Source organism: Chiloscyllium plagiosum, unplaced genomic scaffold (genome assembly GCF_037043375.1).
Source record: "Chiloscyllium plagiosum isolate Xiang-an unplaced genomic scaffold, Cpla_swu_hap1 HiC_scaffold_38, whole genome shotgun sequence".
NCBI lineage: Eukaryota > Metazoa > Chordata > Chondrichthyes > Orectolobiformes > Hemiscylliidae > Chiloscyllium > Chiloscyllium plagiosum.
The window spans coordinates 43,273,786-43,284,295 of NW_028270176.1; the positions used below are offsets into that span (position 1 = coordinate 43,273,786).

The window sequence follows — 10,510 nt, forward strand, 5'->3', positions numbered from 1 at the left end:
GAGAGGGTTGGAATGTAAAAGCAGTGAGTTGCTGCGAAGACGTTATAAAGCTTTGGTTAAGCCCCATTTAGAATACAGAGTCCTGTTGTGGACCCAACCTCAGGAATGACATACTGGCAGGAGAGCTTCTCCAGCGTAGATTCACACAGATGATTGCTGGAATGGTATGTCTAACAAACGATGAATCGTTGAGGATACTGGGATTGTATTCGTTCGAGTTCAGACGATTGAGGGGAAATCTAATAGAAACTTACAAGATGGCTTGGAAAAGGTGGAAAAACTAGTTATAAACTGAAAGAAATCAACATTCACGAAAGCAGAGGAGAGATTCTTGTTATATCGTATCGGTCATGCAATTTGGACACCAACGACATACGCGTTGGAGTTGTACATCTGTTCGAAGATCATGATGGAATTGAACGCCAGTTGTTTACTGCACACTAAACTCCACACCCCACCAGAGAAGATACTCTACCATCGAAAAAAAGAATTATTGAGTTTCGTACTGGCCTTCCAACAGTTTAATGTTTATGTGACAAACGATATGTCAGATTAAAACGAATAAAAGAATATGAGTTTTCTCCGTTGTAGTCTTTTGCTGCAGACTCTTCATGTCGACATTAAGAATTTGGTTATAGATGCGTTATTGCTGATTTAACAGAAAAACTACAGATAAGATTGAACGGATAACAATGTTATATATATATATACATATGTGCGTGTGTGTGTGTGTATGCACGTTCGCGCACGCGTGAAGGAATTAATATGAAATTACATTAAGGCCCTACGCATTTCCTTGTAATGGTGGTTAAAACCTGAAAATAAAGCATCTTTTCACTGTAATGGTTCATATCTTTTTCGTAAGTGGGGAGATGTTATAAAGTTGTGGGTGTCAAATGTACCTTAAAAAGAGAGTGAAGACTGTTTTGCAATGCGAGCTTGCAGGTACCAATCAAGTGAATGACTAGCAGTATCAGAGTGTACTGGACATTTGAAAAAAAAAACACATTTCATTGTGAAACAAAAACCCAAATTATGGTTGTTATTTTTCCAACGATTTAAATTGATTAAAAAAATCTGTTTAAAATATGCCCCAGCAAATTAAAAACTGATTATTTTGAATTTATTGTTTTGTAATTATCATACTACTGAAACGATCCAATGCTTGGACATTAAAGATTCGGACATTTTGACAGTTAGACAGAGTGAGACTAAATGTCATCAATAGAGTAAACTGCCCCCAAATTATTCCCGGTCGAAGTTCCTTTTTCATACGAAACATCCTTGTACGAAAATATCGAAGATGACCCAGGGAGACCTACAGCCAGAGGGAGATGGAAACTGTCACTGAAAGCCGTTGTGTGGTTTTGAAATTAAGTTGATGTAGTTTTAATTCATGGTTATTGGGAAAGTATGTTGTTGTACAGTTGAAGGCCGATAACAATTAGTTAAGAGAAACTGGGCTTAAAGTTGTAAATCGTTTTGCTTCATGTTCACTTTTAGAGGTAAAGAATAAATTGAGTTTTTAAAATATACTGGAATTTAGTAGTACTTTGTCACTCATGCTACGATAAATTCTGAGGCAAGGCCAGTTTCCTGGGTGTTTGGTTTGTTCAGCAGGAGGGTTTTCCACGTTGTCGGCGCAGTGTCAAGCAAAACAAACCTGACACAACAAATTACCGCAGAATATCCTGAAAAGTTAACAGAACAATCTCAGTGATTCCTATGGGCAGGGACAACTGAACTGCCTTCCCATGCTTCATGTGCAACAACGACATCATAGGTTTTTTTTTGTCACTGCCTCTGAGAGTTTGCGGTGGAAGTTGCAGGAGAGGATTAAAGTTGTCAGCATTCCAATGATATGTTTTCGTTAGTTATTGTTTATCTGCAGCTGATATACTATCCTCTGAAAAATTTACATTCTTGTTTAATATAGAAATGAAATCGCTGCATTCTGTATGTCTTTCTATGTTTGAAAACATATACGCACACACACACACACACACGTGTGTGTGTATATATATATATATATATATATATATATATATATATATATATGTATATACACACATTCACATACAGCCAGATCTGATTACCATTGCAGTAATCGCTGAGGCTAATTGGATTTGTGTTATCCATGTGAATTGGAAAATATGTGACCTCGGGAACAGACAACTGCAGTTTTGCTGACGACAATAAGACAATAACTATCCGAAAGTTCAGAATGTTTGACGACGAGGAGAAGAGCGTTTGCATAGTCGGGTCTGGTCACAACATAGAGTAATCGAGTTATCGAGATGTACAACATGGAAACAGACCCTTCGGTCCAACCTGTCCCTGGCGACCGGATATCCCAACCCAATCTAGTCCCACCTGCCAGCACTCAGCCCATATCCCTCCAAGTCCTTCCTATTCATATACCCATCCAAATGCCTCGTAAATGTTGCAATTGTACCAGCCTCGACCACATCCTCTGGCAGCTCATTCCATAGACGCACCGCCCTCTGCGTGAAAAGGTTGCTCCTTAGGGTCTCTTTTATATCTGTGCCCTCTCACTCTAAACCTTTGCCGTCTAGTTCTGGACTCCCCAATCTCAGGGAAAAGGCTTTGTCCATTTATCCTATCCATGCCACTCATAATTTTTCACACCTCTAGAAGGACACCCCTCAGCCTCCGACGCTCCAGGACAAACAGCCCCAGCCTTTTCAACCTCTCCCTATTGCTCAACTCCTCCAACCGTGGCAACATCCTTGTAAATCTTTTCTGATCCCTTTCAAGTTTCACAACATCTTTCCGATAGCAAGGACACCAGAATTACACGCAATGTTCCAACAGTGGCCTAACCAATGTCTTGTACAGCCGTAACACAACCTCCAGACTCCTGTACTCAATATACTCAATAAAGGAAAGCATACCAAACGCCTTTTTCACTATCCTATCTCCCTGTCACACCACTTTAAAGGAGCTATGACGCGGCACTCAAAGGTCTCTTTGATCAGCAACACTCCCTTGGACCTTACCATTAAGTATATAAGTCCTGCGAAAATTTGCTTTCCCAAAATACAGGACCACGCATTTATCTGAATTAAACTCCATCTGCCACTTCTCAGCCCATTGGTACATCTGGTCAGATCCTGCTATAATCTGAGGTAACCCTCTTCGCTGTCCACTGCACCTCCAATTTTGGTGTCATCTGCAAACTTACTAACTGTACCTCTTATGTTCGCGTCCAAATCATTTATATCAATGACAAAAGGTTGAGGACACAGCACTGATCATTGTGGCACTCCACTGGTCACAGGGCTCCAGTCTGAAAAGCAACCCTTCACCACCACCCTCTGTCTTCTCGCTTTGAGCCGGTTCTGAATCCAAATGGTTGGATCTCCTCAACTTGCTAACTAGTCTCCCATGTCGAATATTGTCGACCTCCCTTACTGAAGGACACATAGATCCCGTTAACCACTCTGCCCTCATCAATTATCTTTGTTAATTCTTCAAAAAATAATTAATTCAATTTAACGAGACATAATTTCCCACGCAGCACGCCATTGCTGACTATCCATAATCATCCTTGCCTTTCAAAATACATTAAATCATTTCTCTCAGGATTCCCTCCACAACTTACCAACCGCCGACGTCAGACTCACAGGTCTATAGTTGCCTCGCCTTTCCTTACCTCCCTTCTTAATTAGTGGTATCATGTTAGCCAGCCTAGTCTTATGGCACCTCACCTGTGATTATCGATGACACAATTTTCAGCAAGTGACCCAGAAATCACTTGCCTCACTTTTCACAGAGTTCTGTGGTGTAACCTGATCACGTCACGGTGATTTATTAACTTTTATCCGGTCCAATACATCCGGCACTTTCTCCTCTGGAACACGGTTTTTGGATTAAAGATAACAACATCTATTTCCCCACAGACTACATCTTTCATGCCACAGGTGAAACGTTATCGATGGGGCAATTGCAATTGTAATGTGATTAGGCAAAGTTAAGATGCATAGAATGGGGAAGCAAAATGCGAGGGATGCAGACAATGGAAATGTGGAGCTGGTTTAAGGAACAGATATTGCGTTACCTCGATAGGTATGTCTCGGTCAGGCAGGGAAGAATTGAAAAGGTAAGGGAACCATGGTTTATTACAGAAATTGCATCTCTTGTTAAAAAGAAGATTAAGGCTTATGTGTTGAGAGACAAGGTGGTTCAGATGATGCGATGGAGAATTAGCGATTAGCTGGGAAGGAGTTAAAGAGAATGTTCAGAAGAGCAAAGAAAAGACACGAGCAGTCATCAGCAAATAGAATAAAGGAGAAACCTAAAGCCTTCTGTAGGTATGTGAGGATTAAAATGATGACGAGGGTAGGAATAGGGCCAGTCAAAGACAGAAGTGGGATGTTGAGTGGGGACCCTGTGGAGATGGGAGAATTACTAAACAAACATTTCTCATCGTTTTCCACTCAGGTAAAGGAGAATAATGTCGGGGAGAAGAATGAGATAAGCGATAATGGAATAGAAAAGATCGATGTTAGTTATGAAGAGGTGTTATCAATTTCAGAAGGAGTGAAAGTAGACCAGTCCCCTGTGCTGGTTGGGAATTGTCCGAGGATTTTCTAGGAACCTAGGGAGAAGATAGCAGAGCATTTGGCTTTTATATTTGAGTCGTCATTGTCTACAGGTTTAGTATCAGAGGACTAGAGGATCGCAAACGTTGTGCCCTTGTTCCAGAAGGACAGCAGAGATGACCCAGGTAATTATATATCATTGAGCCATATTTCTGATGTATGAAAGGTTTTGGAAAAGATTATAAAAGGCAAGATGTATAATCATCTGGAAAGCAATAATTTGATTTCAGATAGTCAACATGGTTTCGTCAAGGGCAGGTATTGTCTCACAAACCTCATTGAGTTTTTTTTTGATAATGTGACAAAGCATGTAGTTGAGGGTAGAGCAGTTGACGTGGTATACATGGATTTCAGTAAATCCTCTGTTAAGGTTCCATTTGATAGGCTGTTTGAGAAAATGCGGAGGCATGGGATTGAGGGTGATTTAGCCATTTGGATTAGAAACTGGCTTCATGAAAGAAGGCAGCGAGTGGTGATTGATGGAAAATATACAACCTGGAGTCCAGTTACTCGTGGTGTGTCACAAGAATCTGTTCTGGTACCACTGCTGTTTGTTATTTTTATAAATAACTTAGACGCATCATAGGTGTATGTATGAGTCAATTTGCAGATGACACTGAAGTCGGTGGAGTAGTAGACAGTTTGGAAATATGTTACAGGTTGCAGGGCGACTTGGATAGACTGCAAAATTGGGTTGAGAGCGGGCAAATGGACTTCAATGCAGCTAAATCTGAGGTGATGCACTTTGGGAAGAATAACAGGAAGGCAGAGTATTGGGTCAATGGAAAGATTGTTGGTAGTGTGGATGTGAAGAGGGATCTTGCAGTCCATGTGCATAGATCCTTGAAAGTTGCCACCCAGGTTGAGACTGCTGTTCAGAAGGCATATGGTGTGTTAGATTTCATTTGTAGAGAGATTGAGTTCCGGAGCCGCAATATCATGCTGCAAATATACAAAACGCTCGTGCGGATGTATGTCGGGAAGAATGTGAAAGCATTGGAAAAAAGTGCAGAGGAGATTTAGATTAGATTGCCGACAGTGTGGAAACAGACCTTTCGGCCCAACAAGTCCACATCGATCCTCCCAACATAAACCCACGCAGACCTATATTTTCCTATATTTTCCCCAGCTAATACACCTGGCAATACGGGCAATTGAGCATTGCCAATTCATCTGAACTGCATATTTTGGGACTGTGGGAGGAAACCGGAGCAAACCCACGCAGACACAGGGAGAAGGTGCAAACGCCACGCAGACAGTTGCCCGAGTCTGGAATTGTAACCGGGTCCCTGGCACTATGAGGCATCAGTGCTCACCAGTGAGCCTGCATGATGCCTGGTCTGGAGGGAAGGCCTAATGAGTAAAGGCTGAGAAACTTGGGTCTGTTCTCATCGGAAAGAAAAGGGCTCAGACGGGATTTGATAGAGACATACAAGATGATCAGAGGATTAGATGGGTAGACATGAAAGTCATTTTCCTAGGATGATGACGTCAGCTTGTACGAAAGTCCTTAACTACAAATTGTGATGAGTTAGATTTGAGACAGATGTCAGAGGCAGGTTCTTTACTGAGACAGTGGTAAGGGCGCGGGATTCTCTGCCTGCCAGTGAAGTTAACTCAGCCAGATTATGGAGATTTAAACAATCCTTGGAGAAGCACATGGGTGATGATAGTATATTGCAAGGGAATAAGCTGAGATTAGTTCAAAGGTCAGCGCAACATTGAGGGCCGAAGGGCCTGTTCAGCGCTGTATTCTTCTATGTTCTATATACTATGTCCTTCCCCACAGTAAGCGTCCATACAAAGCACAGGTTTCATATCTCCCCCATCTCGAGCAGCACCAAACAGAGACGGGCTTATTGATTTTTATGGTGTCCCAGTACTCTTCGCAGACTCCTCTTTGCCCTTAATGTATTTATAAAACCAGTTATGACTGACTTCAACATAGCAGCATGCTGCAATTGAGCTAAGTAGAACTCAAAACTACAATAGACTGATTCAATTACAGACGTGTTATCCATTACACCACAGAGCCGATCCACCATCGACTTCCTCTCATCTTTTCCATATGTAATGGAGACATTTATATCGGGGGGATATAAGATTTCCAAGGTGAAGAACGAGTAAAGATAACTAATGTCACTGCTTTAATTAAATACGTCACACTTTGTGAAGCAGTGCCTGTCAAATTGTACACATTCGTCTTCACGTGCCTCCTTCAGTGTTGCCTGCATATCTGCTGGACGTTTCCATTGCTGTATTCACAGTCACTACGCGATTACATGATCCACTCCAGTGAAATGTACTTTCATAATCTGAGTCATGGCCTCTTCCTTTCAAGACCCTGAACAAGTTCAGCGAGAAAACTCTGGTCATTTCTAGCCCGGGATCTGGAATCAGACGAGTGTCACGACACCCTTATTGGTGCTGCCCGCTCACCGGATATCAGCGCGTCAAAATGAGGCCCTGTGACCACCAGCCTGTTCTGTGCCTTCCTGCAGTGCATCTGCTGAACAACATCAGATTATCACAGTTCCGCTTTCTTCACATTGAAATCCAGTGCGATAATATGAACTTTTTCGAAACTTGGAGTGAGCAACTTTGCAGCTGAAGTTTGTTATGGAGTCAACGACAGACACAAGAGTGTCTACAAGTCAGATTGTAAGTTTTACAGTCAGCATCACAGGAGGTCCTTGTTCAGTAGTCCGAGTTTGCATCGCACAGACCTGGATATAATTCCCACTCAGGTAATGAAGATTTATTTCTCTTTTTGTGAATTATTAGAATGAAAACAAATTCTTGCTTGCATGCAGAACACACACCCAGATCCTGCCAGAATCGGTCAGAAATTGCTTCCATCCGTATATCACGACAAAGGCAGCAGATACACGGCAAACGACCACCACTAATCCCCCTCCAATCATATCACCTTTCTGAGTTGGATGCATCTCGCTGATCCTTCAGTGTCGCTGAATGTAAATCCTGGAAATTCCCCTCGAGTGGTATCATGTCTGTGCTGAGGAGTTGAAAGCTTGAGGAAAATAATTCATCCCCTCCATCACTGTGGTAATTCTGGATATGCATTGAGATTAGATTACTTACAGTGTGGAAACAGGCCCTTCGGCCCAACAAGTCCACACCGACCCGCCGAAGCGCAACCCACCCATACCCCTACATTTACCCCCTTTAACCTAACACTATGGGCAATTTAGCATGGCCAATTCACCTAACCCGCACATCTTTGTGACTGTGGGAGGAAACCAGAGCACCCGGAGGAAACCCACGCAGACACGGGGAGAATGTGCAAACTCCACACAGTCAGTCGCCTGAGTCGGGAATTGAACCCGGGCCCATTGAATCCTTTCCCATTGACTATACTCGAGGAATTCGTTTCGAAAAGTTAATGGTTCCTGTCAGACATCTGCAATCGTCTGGAATAAGTTGAGACGTGGACGAAGACAGTGAAATAAAGTGATAGACAATGATGCCTGGAAGGCATAATGCAGGAAGTGAGCGCGGAACAGATGGTGCAAAACTCAATGTCGGTTCCATTACGTCAGCTTTTACTGCCCAATGATTATACTTACTTACACATTACTCCTAGTCATATCACCACAATGACCTTGTTCCTCTTGATGTGATGTCCCCTCTGTCTGTATTAACGTGGTTCATGGGCCCCGATAGAATGAGCACCTCCTCTTTCTCCTGTCACTTTCACCAGGTGAAAATACCAGTTTTAAATGAATGCAAGAAGAGATTATGTTTTTCTGTGCCTATTCAGTAGAGAATTTTCAGCTGTAAACTGTTTGTGTTTGAAAATTCGAGGATTGATTGCAATTCTCTTAGAGCAACATTGATCCGAAAACACATGTCCAAGTACTGCGAGGAAGTGGTTAAGCAACTCCACATATGGATGAGTAAGGGCATCGTTGTTGTGGCGCCGTGGCTTAGTTGGTTAAAGCGCTTGTCTAGTAAACAGGAGATTCTGGGTTCAACTCCCAGCGGTGCCTACTTGTTGCGTTCATATTTGGGCTTGGTGTTTCAAGTCTTTGCGAAAGTAACTCAGCGTCTTGGACTTTCACCCTGTTAAGATTTGGTGATCCAGGTTAAGTTCCAACAGTGAATGCCATGTTTTTTTATTCCGAAATATTACTTATGTCTTTAGTTTCTTTCCATTATTCCACAAGCACTTCTGCTTCTCCTCCTCTTTTATTCCCCCTCCTTCATTCCCAGTTAGGTCGGAATAACGAGATGAGGCAGGAGACGCTGCAGATTTGCCGGGGAATTTTGTGGTCATGTCAGAGATACCACCAGGTGATCACTCTCATTCTCTGATGTCACCGTTCATACATTTAAACCAAAAATATATACATCGTTGTGCTTCTTTATTTGTAGTGTAATTGCTTTTTTTCCTGGTGGATTAGGAATTCTATTTTGAATTCGAAACAGTCATAATTGTTTGAGGAAGAAGTGTCGCCTTGCCAGGTTTGAAGTGACAGACACATTAACCGGAGAATGTGAGCCCAGTTCAACGTACTCCAGTCAGTGGGCAAAAAGCCTCTCAGCAGCTGCACACTCAAATTGTCTCGAAATGTCAGACTTTTCACAGAGCCGAAATAGGTAAAGAGCTGTATTGACTGGCAGAGTGTCGGAGAATGTGTAACAGGAAGAGGGTGAGATGGATGCACAGAGACAAAGAGAGACGTATGGAGACACATGCTGAGTGAGACACTCAAATGACCAATTCTCCATTCGACATTGCTGCAAACTGAGAGAAAGGAAACGAAAGAAGGCAATCATTTAAGCACAGCCTTTCACCAGCTGAGAGCAACGGAAACTGCATTATAGTCAATAAAGTCCTTTTGAATTTGTAAAGGTGACGGTTGTCTGTCATTGAGATATTTTGATAAAAATCCTGCTTCAATAGATAAAACTGATAGTTTTCCTAGCATTATAATGTACAAATGTATAAGTAACGGGTTTCTGTCGATCTAAAACTTTAACTCAGTTTTTCTCCACAGATTCTGTCACGCCTGCTGAGTTTCTTCAACAATTCATGTCTTTGGTTCAGATTTACATTATCAAAGAAAAATTAAAATCAATATTCTGTTGATCGCTTCATTTTTAAAACCCATCAGAAAATAAAACTGGTTACACTCTCAGACACAAATATACACTACACCGACTATGCACATGCAAACAAGCAAAACCACTTTCAAATTTAGGCCGTGGCAGACCCAGGACCGAACGTCACAGTATTGTATTCGAGTCGAGACAACGTGTTGGGAATTCACGTTTTCGCGACCTGCCAAATGCACAACTGTCAAATTGACTGGCTGTAACAGCAAGCTCCATCGAAACAGCCTGTCCTTGGCAGAGTGGGATCGGGAGAATAATATTGATTCACAGATGCGTTTTCAACTACAAATTCACTCTGTCATCAGGACCACGTTATTACATCTCAGGAACAGTACCTGATTGTACCGCACCTCAGCAGAAAGTGATAACTTTAGATGCTGGAGATCAAAGTCAATAAGTGTAGCACTTGGAAATCACAGCCTGTCAGACAACATCTGAGGAGCGGGGAATCGACGATTCAAGCCTTCCTGATGAACATCTTGTACGCGAAACATCGAATTTCCTGCTCCCCGGTTGCTGCTTGACCAGCAACACACTTTTTGACTCTATACCCACCTCAGCTGATCTGCTTCGGAAAATTGATGATGAACTTGCCAGCATTCAGTTTGAATCTTCTGTCACATGTTTGACAGCTTGCAACATTCCATTCCTCAATAAACTCAGATCATTTAAATGACTAAATAAAGATAAACAGTGGATGCAGGAAATCTAAAACACAAGCATAATTGCTGGAGAAACTCTGCATT

General features: G+C 42.2%; 1 non-coding gene across 1 annotated transcript; it reads left to right on the forward strand.

Moving 5' to 3' along the window:
- Positions 1-8,561: 8,561 nt before the first annotated feature.
- trnav-aac (transfer RNA valine (anticodon AAC)) lies at positions 8,562-8,635 on the forward strand. The gene has a single exon. It is a non-coding gene; the product is annotated as a tRNA-Thr (tRNA).
- Positions 8,636-10,510: the final 1,875 nt, after the last annotated feature.